The following is a 19,343-nucleotide window of genomic DNA, read 5'->3' as shown; positions in this document are numbered from 1 at the left end:
CCAGTCCACACTATAATATGCTTTAATCAAATCAATCCTCATTAAACACACCTCCAACTGGCGCGATTTAATAGAATGAATACATTCTTGTTTTAAATCCACAACGTCATAGATTTTTCTGTTGTCTAAAAAGATAAATTATTTCAGAGTAATAAACTTAGATAGGGTGGCTTTTATACGATTTGTAATTAGTTTTTAGATCATTTTATATATAGGCCTATTATCACAAAAGAAGATGGCTTAGACACTTTGAGGATTAGAGAAATGAATGATGCATTTAATCATCCCATAATCGAACAATGTTGTCACAATTCATCTACCATTTCCAAAAGTCCATTGTCCATAATGTCCAAAAAGTGTAGAAAAGGTTCTATAGACCATGCATTTGGATCGAGGCTATTTTCCTTGGCCAGTGATTTCAATACCTCGTGTACTTCTTCCTTGGTAATCGGCCTCTCCAACTGTTTACTTTCTTTAGGATCAACCATGCTAGGAAACAAGTTAATGAGATGCCCATGTGTGTCAAAATTATCCCCTTCTATCTCTTTGTATTGTTGGCTGAAAAATGACACCGCCTCTCACTGAATTTCATTTTGAGTTGTGAGTATATGCCCCTCACCATCTCTAATATTCTAAATAGAATTTCCCTTTTTCCTTTTTGAAGCCTTTTTATGGAAAAACCAAGAATTCATGTCCCCATCCTTAACGCAAATAACTCAGCTTTTTAAACCCCATTCCTCCTCTTGTAGCTTCAAAATTTGTTCCTTTCTCTCTTCAAGTTTCTGTAGCCTCTATTTTGTTGTTTCTGAAAATATTCTGAAAGCATCCGGTCACTTAAAGCTTAGATCCTTTTATCCAAATCATTCAGCTTTGTGATAAGACCTTCTTCTTCCTCCTTTCCTAGAGTCTAATTTGTTTCTTTAATAATCTCAGTTTGTGTCTAAAAAACTTCATACTTGATTCCTATTGATATATATACCACTTTTTCCATATACTAGACCAAATCCTTGAAATCTTTTTCTTCTAACCATGAATGGTTAAACTTAAAAGGATAATATTTTCAGTCACAAACCCTAGTCCATTTAATAAAAATTGGTTTATGGTCTAAAATTAAGGAGTTATGAATCCATGACTGCAAATTTTTCATACAACCAATTGTGCACAAAAAATTGTCCAACCTCTTAGATATTCCTTCTCTCCCTACTTTCCCATTCCACATGTAGGCCTCTTCGTGAAAGGGATGGTATCCTATAATAATTATTGTGCAAAATACTCCTTAAAATAACCTCACATCATATCCTCTTTACCTTTGTAATCTAAGACCTTGTCAACACGCATCATAATTGTAAACACCCCACTTATCTTAGTGAAGTGTCCCCTAAATTTACCAATTTCCCTAGCACAATTAAAGAGATGGTATAATTTTTCTTTTTCTTTTATTGAGTTTCTTCCAGTTGGACTTCAAGTTCCAATACCACTTTTTTGGGAATTTTGTTAAACAAAATTTGGCACAACCTTCTTTCACCTTACTGTCTTACAATTCTACTTATAACCATGCAATTACTTAGATCTCTTTATAAGGGACCCTTTTACAATTCTACTTATATATGCATTAGTCATAGTTCACCTAATTACACCGAAGGTGTCCCTATATAGAATTGGTTGGGAAAATACTATTCACTCTAGCTAATGAGAGCCCTTCATTTTCATCATTCTAGCCAATAACAACCCTTCATTTTCGTAAAGACTTCATCCAAACAATTTTGAACACATGGCGATAGCGATGGAGTCAGTGTCATTGCAATGAATTTTCTCGGGTTCTTTTCATTAATGGCCACCATCCATCGACAAGGACGAGACTTCTACATTGTCAGTGACTCGAAGCAAGCACGGTGAAAACGGTAGAGGTATTTCAATCGGGCTGAAATAGAGAGGGTTTCGTTTGTTCACTGGGAGTAGCCTCGATCACTAGCTTCAACGCCCAGGACTAATAATGCCAAGTTAATTAATGGAGATAGCGTGTGATTTTTTTTTTAGCAATTCGAGCAACAACGAGATGAATTTTTCTTTATTGTTTTGGTTGTTGGTGGTGTGCAATGGCCGCTTATTCTATGTTACAGAATATAGTCTATGATATCGATCCCAGTGGAACCATGGACAACATGAAGGCCCTCTTGGTTGTGATCAACAAGGCCTTCAGCAACGCGACCTCAGAGGTGTCAAGATTCATCTTGAAAGAGGAAATTACCTCATCAGTGAACCTATGCACCGTCTAAGTGAGAGGCCGAAATCCTTTGCACCGTCTTTGCATCTTCCATCCCCAAATGTGCACAAATGTAGTGTAGTGTGGTGCCTATTTCAAGAATGCTTGAAGATCACCCGCGACCCAAGAAAATGGGAACAAAAACCAAAATATAAAGCGGAATATAAAGCAAGCAATTCTGTGGTGAAATTACTTTACTTAAATATTGGATATAAATGAAATAAATCACGAAAAACCCAGAAATAGAAGAATTTCGACTATCAAGGTGTGCTCGCTGAGCGGGTGCTATCAAGGTGTTCTTGTTGTGGGGTTGCATGCTTCTGGTGTGGATTGCTTCTTTCATTCAACCTTCACCCATGGGGAACCTTGCTGATGAAATTAATAAGGGTTTGTTTACCACCAGTTGGATCCCCTTAATCAAAGCCACTACTAGCACCAACATCAAGAAACCATTCAAAAGTTCCATAGGATTCCCCATCTGCGGCTAATACATCATAGCAAGCCAAACATAGAGACACACTTGCTGCTATTCTTCTCTGCCAGTCATGCTTCTGTAAAATGCCCAACAAACCCACATTGTAGAGAAAAATTTGCCACAGATAAAAAATTGTTGTCATGGAGAATATCCAATTGACTCAAGCCTTTAAGAAGTTCGCTCAACGAGGAGAATAAAAGGTGTGTACATACAACATATTAAATGCAAGATTTTCCAAAATATGAACTCTTCCTTTTGAAGAATTCTTTTACTAGAGTTGTCTTATGATGTAGGAGCATGTGACTTGGAGGGAAAAATCTTCAAACTTATTCAAAAAATCCAAAAAAATCTACAAGCAAAGGAGTGGGGTCCTTTAGCCATCAATTTTCATGCTTTTCTATTTTAGGATAGAGATAGAATCTAGGACTAAGATCATATTGTTGCATGGATAAGCATTGTTGCATTGTTGCATGGATAAGATGTAATAAAGGTTCTCGAGGGGGATGTCTCGCAGAACTGTTAGTCACAATAAACAAGCTTCTATTTTAGAAATTGGTCGCTAAAATAAAACCAGTAGATATGAATTGGCATGCTATTGTAAAGGGATAAGGACGAGTGGGCTTTATATCTTATTATTTCTATAAAAGAAAGAACAGGACATCTCTGGGGAGGAGTTGATCCCAGAGACGTGGTGACCTCTGAAAATCATTTATGTGCCTCTGAATTCTGTTTATCTGTTTACTAGCATTTATGCATGTATCAGTTTTGATTCTTTTGTTCTGAGCCTTATTAATGGTGATTCAACCTTTCTTTTCCAATTAACACTTAGATTAAGCATGTTGGGTTGTTTTCCCTTTCATATCAGTGTGCCTATTCCTCTTACATGCATTGTTGAGTTCTGCGGCAGAACCTCTGGTTTACACAGGAAAATGGCGAAAAACTTAGCCGAGATGAAGTTCCAGACCTGAAATCATATTAAATCTGGCTCATATCCATATCGGGTCCAAACCATTATCACATCGCAGAACCTCAATGGAGCAAGAAGGACCTTTGAGATCACCGAAGTCCAAAGCTTCGATAGCTCAGAACCGAAATACTATAAAGGAGGGTGAATAAGTTGTCAGGTCCGCACGGCTTATCGGATCGCAAGACCCAAGCAGGAGGAGTTTGGAAAGAGGTTTTGGAATCTTCGATAGCGATTTCTGATAACACTACGTGTTACCGCATCAGGGGAAAGAACATTGAAAGGTCGATAGTTAACCGTCGATAGTGTTATCTGCGTATAACACATTTCTTTGAAATCTTACGCCGATAGTGTAATTCTTTGGAATTAACACTATGACCATTTATAAGTCGCGATAGTGTTTTAAAGAGTGGATAGTGTTATTCTGTTCCTTTGGAACAAAAGCCTGTTGACTGTGTATTTTGTGTTTAAGACACATTTTCCTTAGTTTATAACAACGATAGTGTATTATTATAGTTCCTATGGAATTATAGTTTGGATAGAGGAAAACAGGCCTATGGTGTGATTTGTGTCTGATAACGAGGGTTGGAGATGATCAAAAGGGAAACTCATGAAGCAGTCAGTCTAAAAATAGATGACTTATACACCACTAGAAGAAGAAGGAGAAATTCAGTCAGAGTTAGAAGAAATTATATCAAGTTTTGGCCACTTGTCCATATCACCTGCACCCAGGGCACCATTAGTGGCATCAGAGCAACCTATTGACACTAAATTGAATTTCAGAAGTAGGAGAAGGAAAGTTAATATGGCTTTCAGAGTTGGAAGAGGACGAGGACGTAGTGGAAGAGGACGACCTTATGCAAATCCTGAAGTGGTGAAATATGTGGAACAGATGCAAGCTAGATTGGATGCATTAACTAGCGGAAGAAATATAGATGATGGAGATGTTAGTGAGCCTGAGGTTGAAGCTGCAGAGGAGGAAGCTATAGCAGTTACTCTTGAGATGAGATTCTTCTAGCCAGTGTTGAGATACACAGTTAGGCCAAAGACTGAGGTTTCAATATATGAAGGAGGACTTAATCCAGAAGAATTGATAGATTGGATTAATGGAATGGAGAAATTCTTTGACTATGAAGAAACAGAAGATGAGAAGAAAGTAAAGTTTGCTGTCACCAAGCTAAAAGGCCATACAATGCTTTGGTGGGATGGTGTGTAGGCAGAAAGGAAGAGACTGGGCAAGCAACCAATCAAAAATTGGAGTAGGATGGTAGCAAAGCTAAGAGGTAAGTTTCTACCAAGTAATTATCAGCAAACCTTGTTCATACAGATGCAAAATCTTAGACAGAGGTCTTTGACAGTGAAAGAATACACAGAGGAATTCTACAAGGTAAGCATAAGAGCTAGAGAAGCTCAGGATATAGATGAGAAGGTGGCTAGATATGTGAATGGTCTTAGGATGGACATTCAAGATGAGATAAGTATACTGTCTCCTAAAATAGTAGAAGAAGATTATCAGATGGCACTGAGAGTTAAAGAAAAATTCACGAGGAAGTAGTCTGCCAGAGCGAGAGGTACTTTCCGAGGAAGGGGAAGTCAAGGTGGTAGAGGAAGATCTACAACACCTAAAGATGGAGCTAGCAATAGCTCAACCCAACATGCACCCATAGGAGGTGATGCAAGAGGTAGAGGGAGTTTTTCTAGAGGAAGAGGAAGAGAAGTAAGATGTTACAGATGTAACAAACTAGGACATAGAGCTTTTGAGTGCCCAGAGAAAGCAGAAACAAATAAGAGGAATGCCATTGTTGCTCAAGCTGAGGGAGAAGCAACAACAACAGCAGTGACAAAAGAAGAAAATATACTAGAGAGAGGAGAATCTTTGGTAGTTAATAAAGTTTTGCTCAAGCTAGCAAAGGAGATAGTTGAACCATCACAAAGAAAGACTTTGTTCAGAACAATATGTAAGGTCCAAGGGAAATGTTGTCAAGTGATCATTGATAGTGGCAACACTGATAATTTGGTCTCTACAGAAGTGGTGGAGAAATTGAAGCTAAAGACAATGAAACATCCAACACCTTACAAGGTGTCATGGTTACAAAAGGGACATCAACTATTAGTGAATGAACAGTGTGAAGTGGAGTTTCAGTTTGGCAAGTATAAAGATGAAATTGTATGTGATGTGATGCCAATGGATGTGTGTCACATATTGCTTGGAAGACCTTGGAAATATGACAGAGGAGCTACGCGTGATGGGAAAAGAAACACCTACAAGTTTGGAAAGGATTGTGTCAATCATACGTTGTATCCTCTGCAAGAAGAAGATGCATCATGAAAGAACACTGATCCAAAAACTCTGTTATTAGGAGGAAAGGAATACTTGAAGTAGATTGAAGAGAATGAGGTAAATTTTGCTATAATTTGCAAGCCCAATGTAATTATGACTTCTACTAAAGTTTCTGATTTACCCATTGAAATTCAAGAAATCTTGGAGAAATATTGTGATATTATTGTTGATTATTTGCCTAATGAGTTATCACCCATTAGAAGAATTAGCCATCATATAGATTTGATTCCTGGAGAAAGTCTACCTAACAAAGCAGCGTATAGAATGACTCCTACAGAAAATGAAGAAGTTAGGAAGCAGGTGCAAGAATTTCTTAAGAAAGGGCTGATCAGAGAAAGCTTGAGTCCTTGTGCAGTACCAACAGTGTTGAGTCCAAAAAAAGATGGATGCTAGAGAATGTGTACAGATTCAAGAGACATCAATAAAATCAAAATTAGGTACAGATTTCCTTTACCTAGAATTGAAGATTTAATGGATTGTTTGAGTGGAGCAAAGTGTTTTTCAAAACTAGATCTTAAAAGTGGGTATCATCAGATAAGGATAAGAGAAGGGGATGAGTGGAAAACCGCTTTTAAGACAAATGAGGGATTGTATGAGTGGAGAGTAATGTCTTTTGGGTTTTCAAATGCACCAAGTACATCTATGAGACTCATGAATGAAGTTCTTAAAGAGTTCATTGGTAAATTTGTAATAGTATATCTGGACAATATATTAGTTTACAGTAGATCCAAGGAGGAGCACATGAGACATTTGAATTATGTCTTACAAAGGCTACAACAGGAGAAATTATTATTGAATTTTAAGAAGTGTTCATTCATGAAAGGAGAGCTAGTGTACTTGAGTTTTGTTATTTCTACTGAAGGACTGAATATGGATCCAAAGAAGATCAAGGCAATCATGGAGTGGCCTTCACCTAAAAGTGTCTTTGAGGTAAGAATTTTTCATGGTGTTGCTAGTTTTTATAAAAAATTCATAAAGAATTTTAGTAAGATCAATGCACATATTATTGAGACCATAAAGAAGGATAAACAACCATTTAGATGGACTGCTGAAGCAGAAAAGCATTTCCAGCTATTGAAGAAGAAGATCACTGAAAAGCCTATTTTGGTTCTACCTGATTTTAGTAAACCTTTCCAAGTGAAGTGTGATGCCAGCAGAGAAGATATTGGAGGTGTATTAAGTCAGGAAGACAGACCTATAGCTTATTTTAGTGAAAAGCTGAATAATTCAAAGAAGAAGTATTCTTGTTATGACAAGGAGTTTTATGCAGTTGTGTAGTCATTGAAGAAATGGAGGCATTATCTAATGTCAAAAGAGTTCATACTTTATTCAGATAATCATGCACTATAGTATATTATGCAGCAACCAAAGCTTAACCAGAAACATACCAAATGGGTAGAGTATCTTCAAGGTTTCTATTTTGTCTTGAAGCATATAAATGGCCAATCAACAAAGTTGCAGATGCCTTAAGTAGGAGGAATGTATTATTTCAAGAGAGTCAAATCCAAGTGTTGGATTTTGATTTTCTTAAAGAATTGTATGAAACAGATCCAGATTTTAAAGAGGCATTTGAAGCTTGTAAAAATCCTGTTTTGGTGGATAGAAGTAAATTGTTGGATTACTTCTTACAAGATGGACTGTTGTTTAAGAAAAATCAGTTGTGCATACCAAACTGTTCTATGAGGGAGAACTTAATCAAAGAAAAGCATAGTGGAGGACTTGCAAGACATTTTGGTGTAGAGAAGACTTATGAGCAGCTGAAAAGATTTTATTTCTCGCCGAAAATGAAATCTAAAGTGGAGAAGTATGTGAAAACTTGCAAAGTCTGTCAATATGCAAAGAGAAGAAGCCAAAACACAGGTTTGTATGTCCCATTACCAATTCCAAATAGGCCTTGGGATATGGTAAGTATGGATTTTGTTTTGGGCTTACCAAAGACTCAAAGAGGTAATGATTCAATTTTTGTTGTCATGGATAGATTTTAAAAAAAGGAACACTTTATTCCATGTCATAAAACTAGTGATGCTTCTCACATTGCTAATTTGTTTTTTAAGGAGGTTGTAAGATTGCATGGGTTGCCTAAGAGTATTGTCTCAGACAGTGATTCCAAATTTGTTGGCAATTTCTGGAGGACATTATGGAAGAAGTTGGGAACTAAACTAAGTTTCAGCTCTGCCTATCATCCACAAACTAATGGACAGATTGAAGTTGTGAATAGGAGTTTGGGCAATCTTTTGAGGAGTCTTACTACATAACATGCAAAACAGTGGGATCAAGTGTTGGCACAAGATGAATATGCATATAATGACTCACCCAATAGGAGTACAGGACAGAGTCCATTCCATATTGTTTATGGAATGCATCCAAGAGGAGTATCTGATTTAAGAAAATTAGGAAAAGAAGAGATGAGAAGTGCAGAGGGTGAAGATTTTTCTTCAGAAATGCAAGCAATACATGAACAAGTGAAACAACAACTGCAGGATAGCAACATCAAGTACAAAACCAGAGCAGACATGAGAAGAAGAGAGGTGAACTTTGAAGTTGGAGATTTGGTTTTAGCACACCTCAGAAAGGAAAGGTTTCCAAAGAGGGAGTATAAAAAATTGAAGTTCAAGAAAATTGGACCGTGCAAAGTACTGAGGAAATTTTCTACAAATGCCTATGAGATTGAATTACCCCCTGATGTTGAAATATCACCAATTTTCAATGTTACTTACCTGTACAAGTATGAAGGTGAAACTGCAAATGATACAAAAAAGGATCAAGAGACCTAACATATTGACTGGGTAAAACAGTTACCCACAGCAAAGGAATTGCAGCCAGAAAGAATTCTAGACAAGAAGGTGTTTAAGAAAACAAGGGGATGAGAGTACTTCCAGTATTTGGTAAAATGGAAGGATCAGCCAATCGCTGAAGCCACTTGGGTTACATAAGACATACTATAGAAACTGGGCAGTTCTGTAGATGAGCTCATGGACAAGAGCCCATGAAGAATTTTTTCCTCAGGAGTCTGATGCAGGAGCATGTGACTTGGAAGGAAAAATCTTCAAACTTATTCCAAAAATCCAAAAAAATCTATAGGCAAAGGAGTGGGGTCCTTTAGCCATCAATTTCCATGCTTTTCTAGTTTAGGATAGGGATAGAATCTAGGAATAAGATCATGTTGTTGCATGGATAAGCATTGTTGCATTGTTTCATGGATAAGCTGTAATAAAGGTTCTCGAGGGGGATGTCTTACAGAACTGTTAGTCATAATAAACAAGTTTCTATTTTAGAAACTAGTTGCTAAAATAAAACTAGTAGATATGAATTGGCATGCTATTGTAAAGGGATAAGGACGAGTGGGCTTTATCTCTTATTATTTCTATAAAAGAAAGAACAGGACATCTCTAGGGAGGAGTCGATCCCAGAGACATGGTGACCTCTGAAAATCATTTCTGTGCCTCTGAATTCTGTTTATCTGTTTACTAGTGTTTATGTATGTATCAATTTTGTTTCTTTTGTTCTGAGTCTTATTAATGGTGATTTAGCCTTTGTTTTCCAATTAACATTTAGATTAAGCCTGTTGGGGTGTTTTTTCTTTCATATCGGGGTGCCTGTTCCTCTTACATACATTATTGAGTTTCACGGTGGAACCTCTGGTTTACACAGGAAAATGGCAGAAAACTTAGCCGAGATGAAGTTCCGGACCTGAAATCATATTAAATTTGGCTCATACCCATATCGGGTCTGAACCATTATCACGTCGCAGAACCTCAGTGGAGTGGGAAGGACCTTTGAGATCGCCGAAGTCCGAAGCTCCGATAGCTCGGACCCGAAATACTATAAAGGAGGGTGGATAAGTCTTCGGGTCCGCATGGCTTATTGAATCGTAAGACCCAAGCGGGAGGAGTTTGGCAAGAGGTTTTGGAATCACCGATATCAATTTCCGATAACACTACGTGTTATCGCATCGGGGGAAAGAACATTGAAAGGCCAATAGTTAACAGTCGATAGTGTTATCTGTGTATAACACATTTCTTTGAAATCTTGCGTTGATAGTGTTATTCCATTCCTTTGGAACAAAAGCCCGCCGACTGCGTATTTTGCGTTTAAGACGCATTTTTCTTAATTTACAACAACGATTGTGTATTATTATAGTTCCTATGGAATTATAGTTCCGATAGAGGAAAACAGGCCTATGGTGTGATTTGTGTCTGATAACGAGGGTTGGAGATGATCAAAAGGGAAACTCATGAAGCAGTCAGTCTAACAATAGATGGATGATACACCACCAGAAGCAGAAGGAGAAATTCAGTCAAAGTTAGAATAAATTATATCAGGTTTCCACTGCTTGTCCATATTGCCTGCACCCAGGCCACCATCTTACCTTCTCTGCCTAACCCAACGACCCCCACGACTTGAGGATCTTTACTTTGCTGCTGCAATGAAACTTTTTTCTCCAAAGCTCTTACCTTTTAATGCAAACCACACCAATATCCAGCCTTTTCAATTGTTGGACACCTAATCCTCTATGGGTTGGTGTAGAATGTGAATAGCCATGAGAGTCCAAGAGACCTTGGGATGTGGAACCTAATGGTCTCATGAATGCACTATAAATGTATGTCATTATCAATAATAGACACACACTCATGTTTAACATTCATCTTTTGTGTTTTCCACGTATGTGTCTAACATGGTATCAGAGCAGGTGCTATCCCACCCTACTCATATTTGAGCCACTTGTTTTATGAAATTTCTATGTAGGTCAGTTCTGCCATCAATTATGCATTTCATGAATGTTTTCTCAGCTAAATTCTAGGTGCAATCTCTGCTCACATTTGTGTTTAGGAATATTCTACACGTAGTAACGCTTAATCATGCCTCCTTTAGCACTTTGCTAGCACTACCTATCTAGTAGCTATGTCGCTTCTCTCTCACTGAAATCAGGTCTGACACTATTTCTAACGTCTCTGCCATACTCCTATTCACCTGGCCTCTGCCATTATTCTCTACTTTCTGCATCGAATAGTTTGGTAAGCTGCTCCAGGCACTGTAATGAAGTGAGCGTGGACTGTGCATTTCCTGGAGTATGTGGGTGTTGAAGATTACACTCTGTTGGTGTGACTGTGTATTATCTCTATAGTGCGGATTACACTGCCTCCTCAACCAAAACCCGTGTCTATCTCACACCACCACTGAACTGTCTCACACCTTACCACCGTGGTATCTGTGCAGGAGCATATGCATAAGGAGTTCCATAAGGTTGAAGCGGGCAGAGTGATTAATTGATGGTATAGAAGAAAGAATTCAGAGCCTGCCCACTTCCTGCATGTGTGTTTTCTCTACAAATGTCGGTTGGTCCTTGGCAGGGACATCTACATGTACGGGGGTGACAGTGCATTCTTACTTGTCTCTTGGGAAGAATTTGTCTCGCAAAAAAATCTGAGCATTAATAGCCATAGCACTTTTAGCATGTGGTGGCTGATATGATGCAGGTTTTGGTGTAGAGGAAGTTTTAGCATGGGGTGGTTGATATGCTGCAGGTTTTGGTGCAGCGACAACAATATTTGGAACTTGATTTGAGGTTTTGGAGGTTGCATTAGTTGTCCCATTAGTTGTCTCAATCCGCAAATTTTCCTTTACTTTCTCTACTAACTCTGGAAGATCTCCATATATCGTGGACTCTGCTGGGCGCCACTCTGCCTGATATAGTTTGTCAAACATCTTCTTGAAGTATAGTGATCCATTATAAGAAAATATCTTGATCCCATTGTCCACTTGCAACCGGGGAGCCATTGTTGCTATCATAAAATATCGTCCATCAGGCGACCATTCACTTGTGACTGACCATTCAACCTTTGAACTTCCAAGCAAATTTTTTAGCAGAACAATCCCAAAATGCCATTTTGCCAGGTAAATTACCAAAACCTGCTATGCATAAAAGTTTTCCATGAGGGTTCCATCTGAGTGTATTGTAAGGGCCTGTTCCAAAATCAAAGAGAGGATTGCACTTTTTTTCGAACAATGTTGCTCTTGCAGGCATGAATCCGTAAACCACTACAAATTCAGTTCCTGAAGGAGACCACTTAACATCATGGACAGGTCCCTCCTTACGGAGAGGCACAAGCCCTTCATGACTCCCATCAGTCGTCAAGTAATGTAATCTGGACTCCCCATAGTAACTTTGATTGCTTTTGTCAACATCAGACTGTGCAATAACCAACAATCCAGTCGATCCATGGTTCCAAATTAACTGGACATTGGAACACTGAAAAAAAAAACTCCGTCAAGCTACAGGCTGGGCTAGGCCAACATCCTCTCGCTTAAATATCTGAATGCTGGTTGGTATTCCCTTTGATTCGGGAATATATGCCGCAAAATATGTTGGAGGAGCTGTAGCAAGTTGCAAACCAACTATTCTAGGAAGGTGGATCTTATTCACAATTCCTTTAGCAAAGTTTTTCGAATCAAAAACATGAATCTCATTGGTTTCCATTCGACAAGCAACTGCCTCATCTTCACTGAATTGGAATGAAGGCCAATTGGTTTTAGATATATTTGGAAATCATCATCTTCCTCACCATGTGACTTCCTTAATGCTTCTTTGTTCTCTTCAACTCCATCATTGATGTGTACTAGTTAAACCAATGGTGATTCATTGAAACCAATAAAGCTAGCCACTGCTACAGATGCAAGTTCTGCATAAAGATTAATAGATTTCTCATACACCTGTTGTTGATAATAGGTATAGACCAGTGGCATCTTAGACTGAAAGTTTCCACCTTCTACTCAGCAAAATTTCAGAAAGAAATAAGGCAGACACACTCCATTGGCTACACTGTATTTCCTATTCTACTGCCATTGGCTTATATGCTCAGATTGAAGTATCGACATAGTATATTGAAGTTGGTATTGAAGTTTTTTTAATCAATTTTCAATCTAATCATGAAGGTATAAAGTTCAAAATTAAAAGCAGTATTTTCTGGAGGAGAGTTTAGTCATTTCCTGCCATTAGAACTATTACACTTTGATTTTAATAGTGGTGCACTTGTTATGGCTCTAATTTGTGGTTTCTCAAAACTCTGATACAATCTACTGTTGAAGACATAATTAAAATCAGCAAGAACACTCTTTGTGATATTAAAACATGTCTACAAAATACACAGGAAAAAATAGACTTTTTGGAGCTTGAATATTAGCTTCAGCAAGCAGAATTACAGCAGTGGAGTCATAATTCTCAACTTGTCTCTATTCAAAACATTGAAACAAACACCCTTAAGCAGCAAATCAATAATGTTGTAGTTGATTTAGATCCATTTCCCAATGAAGCAACAAAATTGCATGCTTAAGCAGAAGTTCAATTTGCACTTCCCAAGCCCATCATCAGACCTTGGGAAGAGCTTGTCCACAACAAGCACAAAACTGGTCTTGGATATGACAAGGATGTGTCCTTTCATATTCCAGATTACTCAAAGCCCATCCAATTTCAGAGTGCTGGATTCCTTCATGACAATTCACCTTCAACTGTTCTAGATTCTGCTCCTCTTCCACAACAACAACAACAGATTGTGAAATGCCAACACTGTGACTGAGTTGGCCATATGAAAGATCACTGTTTTGATCTTCATCCATGTAAGCACTGTCATAAAACCAGTCATTCTTCAAACAGATGCTTCAAAAACAAACCTCCTGTAAGAACAAATATTCTTCTTGGATGGATTGTTTCTTGGCAATGGGCATCAACAGCCAAGAAGATATTCCAGTCATATGTCAGAACTTGTTCTAGAGTATTGAACAATCTTGCAGTTGAATTTTCTCCATCATCTCACCTTGTATCTGACAGGGGGGGAAATGATGGTCATCTACAAGCTTCAAAGCCACATCAAGCAAGCCTGAGCCACAACCTGCCATATGAGATTCAGAGTTGTAGCATGAGACAAACATGCCTTTGAGCATGCCTTTAGTCAGTGATACCTCTTCAAAGAATTGGGGACACTTCCTCTAGTAGAAGACTTCAGCTTCTTTCCAGTTTTGGAAGAGTTCCAGGAATTGCATTAAACATTCCAGAGTTGTTGGTCATCCTTAAACCATCACAGGTTGAGACCTTTCTTTTTAGGTTAAGGTTCTCCCTTTTATGCTGGGTGAGACCTCCATTATTGGTTGAAGGATTCCCTCTTCAAAACATCAGGAGTACTTCCTCTAGTAGAAGACCTAAGCTTCATGCCAGACTTGGAAGAGTTCTGGGAACTACACTAAGCGTTCCAGTGTTAGTGGTCATCCTTAAACCACCTCCCTCATACCAACATTTCAGAGAACACATTCAGCCTAGTGCTGCCATGCATTTTTGCACATTTTGTATTATAACTCTTTTCTTGGACTCATACATAACACTTCGGATTAAGGGGGGGAATGTTGGACACCTAATCCTCTATGGGTTGGTGTAGAATGTGAACAACCATGAGAGTCCAAGAGACCTTGGGATGTGGAACCCAACGGTTACACGAATGTACTATAAATGTATATCATTGTCAATAATAAACACACACTCGTGTTTATCATTCATCTTTTGTGTTTGCCATGTATGTGTCTAACATCGATGTTATAACAAAGACTTATTTTTTTAAGTTCTTCCAATATGTTCTCCTAGTGAGATTTGTCAAGCTTCCCACTAAGATCTCTCCCATAGCTTTTCTAATTCAAAAGGCAAACCATTTAAGGCTATTACAAACTCATCTACAATATCTTCAAATTCTAAGAGTGGATCAACCTAGTTGAAGGCATTACGGAAAAAAATCTATTGGGATTGTTATCAATTAAGGTCGTACATGAAAATGAATTTATAAAGCTAGGCATGGGAATGCCCGCCTCAGCTAGGTCATGAAAATAATATGATGATGATGTATTGTATTGTATCTTTGTAATCAATATTAAGCTCTCATGAGGACTCATTGTGTGGCGGGACTTATGACTAGTAAAATCTCGTAGGAGGACTCATTGTGTGGCCTAGGAATGGTAGCTAAGCTGTAGGACCTTGAAGGAGATCACTCTCGCGCCTTGGCAGAAATCCTGCTCTACCGGCACCTTGTGGCGGAAAAAAAATAGATAGCGAGGCATGAAGAGTGCCTCATGGGGCTTGCATTGAAAAGTTTGACAAACCTTATGGGCATCCATTAAACAATAAACTCCATTGATGGTGAGATAATCTTCCTGAATCTTTCTTCTAAATATTATATTCCTTCGGTGTATGTTTACACTTTTAGAAACAATTGCTAATTATAAATTTTATGCTTGGCTTACACCACTCACTAATGCTTCCACTTATCGATACTCTCTCAATATAATTTCTAGCAAATACATCGCTCTTTCTTGGCAGCGAGCCTTTGGTATCAGACCTTTGGTATCAGAGCCGACAAGACATGGGGTCTCGTTCAAGATTCTAGGTACGTCGAGACCTTGTTAATACTTGTCGACATGACATAGAGTCTTGGTCGGTTGAGTCATGGTGTGTTATGGTTTCCCAGCTTGAGCGCAGTTGGGTGTGCGTGTACATTTCGTGCTACGTGTTTATATATGTGTGCGCAAATACCACTGGATCAACTCCAAATTTCAGTCACCTACCGTGGAATAACTCCGGCGTGCAGACATCCCGCCAACGGAGTTCATATATATATATAGTGAGGTAGAGGTGTAATATCTTTGGATGCCCCCTTCATAAAGGGCGTAATGGTCCCCGCGACTGTTCTTGCACCAGTGACGGTGAATCAATCATTACACATACATTTTAAGGTGCTTATCACATATATCTATATATTTATGTGTACAGATTAATATCTGTGTCACGACGTTTCGGATTTGCAATTTTCATCGTGCCCACACCGCATGATCGACGATTACCATTAAACAAGGAGATCGACACTGAGCGGGTTCAATCTCTTCCCATCGAAGAATATGATTACAGCCGCGGTATTTATCCCTCCGCTTTGTGAACAATTCGAGGTCCAGGCCTATCTTCAACCCTCTACCTGACCTAGGTGCCGACACATGTATCACTTCTCGGAGGCATAGCTTACATACTATGTGATATGGTATCTTGGGTATGTTGTACCGTTCCCACGTAGTCACACCGGCATCGACAGGTTGACAATGCATTATCTATATATATATATATATATAGGTGATTTTAATGAGTTTATAGAGTGTACCACCACACATTGTTTGTCTTTCATTGACAGTTTTAGTTGATGGCACCAACTGATCGGCGATTTGGCGATCCTACTAAATGGAATGCCAAGCCCTTATCAATGACTCCATCTAGTAGGAAACTATACACCTAGTGTCTAGGTGCTTTGTCTTACACCATGGTCATCAAATGTCAACTCTTCGCCTTTTTGGTAGCTATCCTTATTGTCAACTTAGTGAATTGGGTGTTATCATTGATATCTCTATTGTGTGTACGTCCTATGACTAAGGATTCTACCCTCTACCACATCTCGTGATTCTTTGTTGCTAGAACTCGTCGGGTCATTCGATCTATCACAAGGTTGGTTTCCAAAGTCCAAGGTGCTAGAGTTATCACTGTATAACTTTCATTATGTGACATGGTCTTGGGATAGTTATTCTGTTGTGCAACGGGTTTGCCCACCCTTGGGCATGGGTTTCATGTATTGAAAACATGCAAGTTCCCTTCTCTCGACCTAGGTTTTGATGGACTACCCTTACAAATTTTCTTTTAATGTGGGGATGGGTCACCTATATATATATATATATATATATATATATATATATATATATATATATGCCACAATGCAATGCTCGTAATATTGAGAATAGTGATTATAAATTTTATCCTTGATGTTAGCACTCATCCATAAGTTGCACTTGCAAGGCATAATGTTGCTTGATTTGAAAACCACAAGGGCTTAAAACACCACAGCAGAGCTAGACCACCTGTTCATTTTAAGATATACTGTCATGCATATTTGGAGTATGGTATTAACATGCAGGTTCTTCTAGTTTTTTGAACTTGTTCACCTATGAACCAATAATTTGCGCACGTGTGTCATCAAACATGTGTTCCTACACCATTCTAATGTATTGGGTCTAGTGATTAATTGTGGTGATATCTAACTACATCTAATGTGGCATTCTTAAAGACAGGAAACTCGCCTCCAAAGCAGTTCCCCCTCCATGAGCGTACACCTGCGATGCCATAATACAATTAGTAGTCAGTGTTATAGGGTTGTTAAGCCATGTCAAGGCAACACCATGCCACAACCACCAAAGAACACATAAACATTTTTTAAGGCATTGAATGACAAAGACACTCACCAACACCCATAATAGTGTGCTACAACCCTGATTTTGGAATAATGAAATTTTATCACAAGTTAATGAGCTTGTTATCCTTCTACGTTGGTATCATAAGAACCCAAACATTTTTGGGTAGCACCATCAAAGACGAAGAATATTTATTTATGTGAATCAGACGACTAGCTAAGGCCAAAAGAAAATTAGCCTCTTATATTGCCCCTAATAATTATAACTAGGAGAAAAAATAGTTTTTGTCATGATAAATCTCAACCACGGTAGTAATAAAAATTTTCATACATGAATTATAAGTATAACTAACACATGCTTTGTTACATCACATATGCAACGACAACCACTTGTGTTGTCCATGCATATAAGCAACATATTACAAATATTTATCACCACCATTTCAAACCATAAATGTACCACATATTTGTTATTAGTGAGAATACATGAGGAAAATACTTATATGTAAATGCCTGGGAAATTGAGTCTGGCAAAATGACTCTCCACCCAACCATAGATGGTTGTAGCCAATCCTTACTTACAACTATAACCCTCGAGCCAACTACCAGAGTCTTCAATGCTCAAGGATTTAAACATAGCCACCAGTTGAACTAAGAACCAAAATTTCTACCACCTTCTCCTTCCAATTTTGTTGTAATCAATAAGTGCATAGAGGAATTGTGGTTCCACCCAGCTTTAGGGACTCCAAAACCAAAACCAAAACATTACAAAATAGGGAACCATCAAAATTATTCCAGGACATTTCCAAGATTGTTTCCTCCAGCCCTTAGGAATTTCTAAGAAATACCATATCCACCTTCTGGGTCATGGTGAATCGAGAGGAAAACTCTCCACACCTAGAATATTTTCTTTCCAACATTGCTAACTAGAAAAATGTTTTTACCCAAAAACTAGCTTGTTGATATTCATCGATTGGTTTGCATGTTCTCTAAGTTGCCCCCTCCCTATTATGTTTGTACTCTGACAATTCGAACTCCCCTCTCATGTCCCCCAACTGGAATTGATTTCTTTTTTCCTTGGGAAACCTTTATACAACCTTTCTAACATGATTTTTTTCTAGCCAATAGAATTCCCCCCCCTGTCGGCCTGCGTCTAGTTTGTTAAATGAAGCTTTTAATTGGTTGTAGTGGGTGGCTTGTACATCTCACGAGCTGGCAGTCCACCCACTCCTCCTTAATTATTTTTTCCTCACTACCTTGTTCAACATTCCAAGCAAGGATGGTTTTAACTTTTCTCTTGCAGCTCCAAAATTTCTGAAAGCACTAGACCATTAAAATTTCACCAACCAGCCTTCAAGAGTTATCCCAACAATTCATATTTTCCCACCTTAATAAAACTTACACCACCCCCAATAACAAACCTCCCCAACCTTTGGAATCTATGTCCTTTGAGTCAACCCTTTTTTTTGGAAAAATATTTACATATATGTATGAGATAAACATGGTTGGATTTGTCACAAACCCCTCCCCCTTGAGGGAACACTACCCTTGGTGTTCTCTGTCTACATGGCACACAAAAGAACAAAATAAAATCACGCATATTATTTCGTGGAGATTTATATGTATAGCTCTATACAATATTTATAAGTGAATGTACATTTTCTTCAACCAATAAACAAAAAAGGATATGCTTCCCTCATTGAGTCAGTTATTTCGCAAGTGGATTCCTCAAGCCGAAAGCGCCTCTACTACATTTTGACTTTCTCTATTTCTCAATTCTTAATCATGAGGTTCCTATAGTTGGAACTCTCCCTGTAGCTCCACATATAGTGCAAAAAAATCAATCACATGATTATAATCCTTATCTTTTAAGCAAAGAAACATGGGAAACATCATGGACTTTAACCATTGGAGGTAAGGCTAGCCTATATGCATTAGTCCAATCCTTTCTAAGATCTTAAAGGGCTTGCAATACCATGGTGCCAACTTAGCACATGACCCAACCTTTATAGAAACTTTCTTGGGCTTAACTGTCAAGTATA

General features: G+C 38.3%; 1 pseudogene; it reads right to left on the bottom strand.

The window, feature by feature from the left end:
• Positions 1-11,425: 11,425 nt before the first annotated feature.
• On the bottom strand, positions 11,426-12,590 carry LOC149182266 (uncharacterized; annotated as a pseudogene).
• Between the last annotated feature and the right edge of the window lie 6,753 nt (positions 12,591-19,343).

This window comes from Pinus tabuliformis, chromosome 3_2 (genome assembly GCF_031772625.1).
Source record: "Pinus tabuliformis cultivar Carrire ecotype Pingquan chromosome 3_2, CPIR1, whole genome shotgun sequence".
NCBI lineage: Eukaryota > Viridiplantae > Streptophyta > Pinopsida > Pinales > Pinaceae > Pinus > Pinus tabuliformis.
The sequence above is the reverse complement of the archived record's forward strand: the minus strand, read 5'-3'. Positions and strand labels throughout refer to the sequence as shown.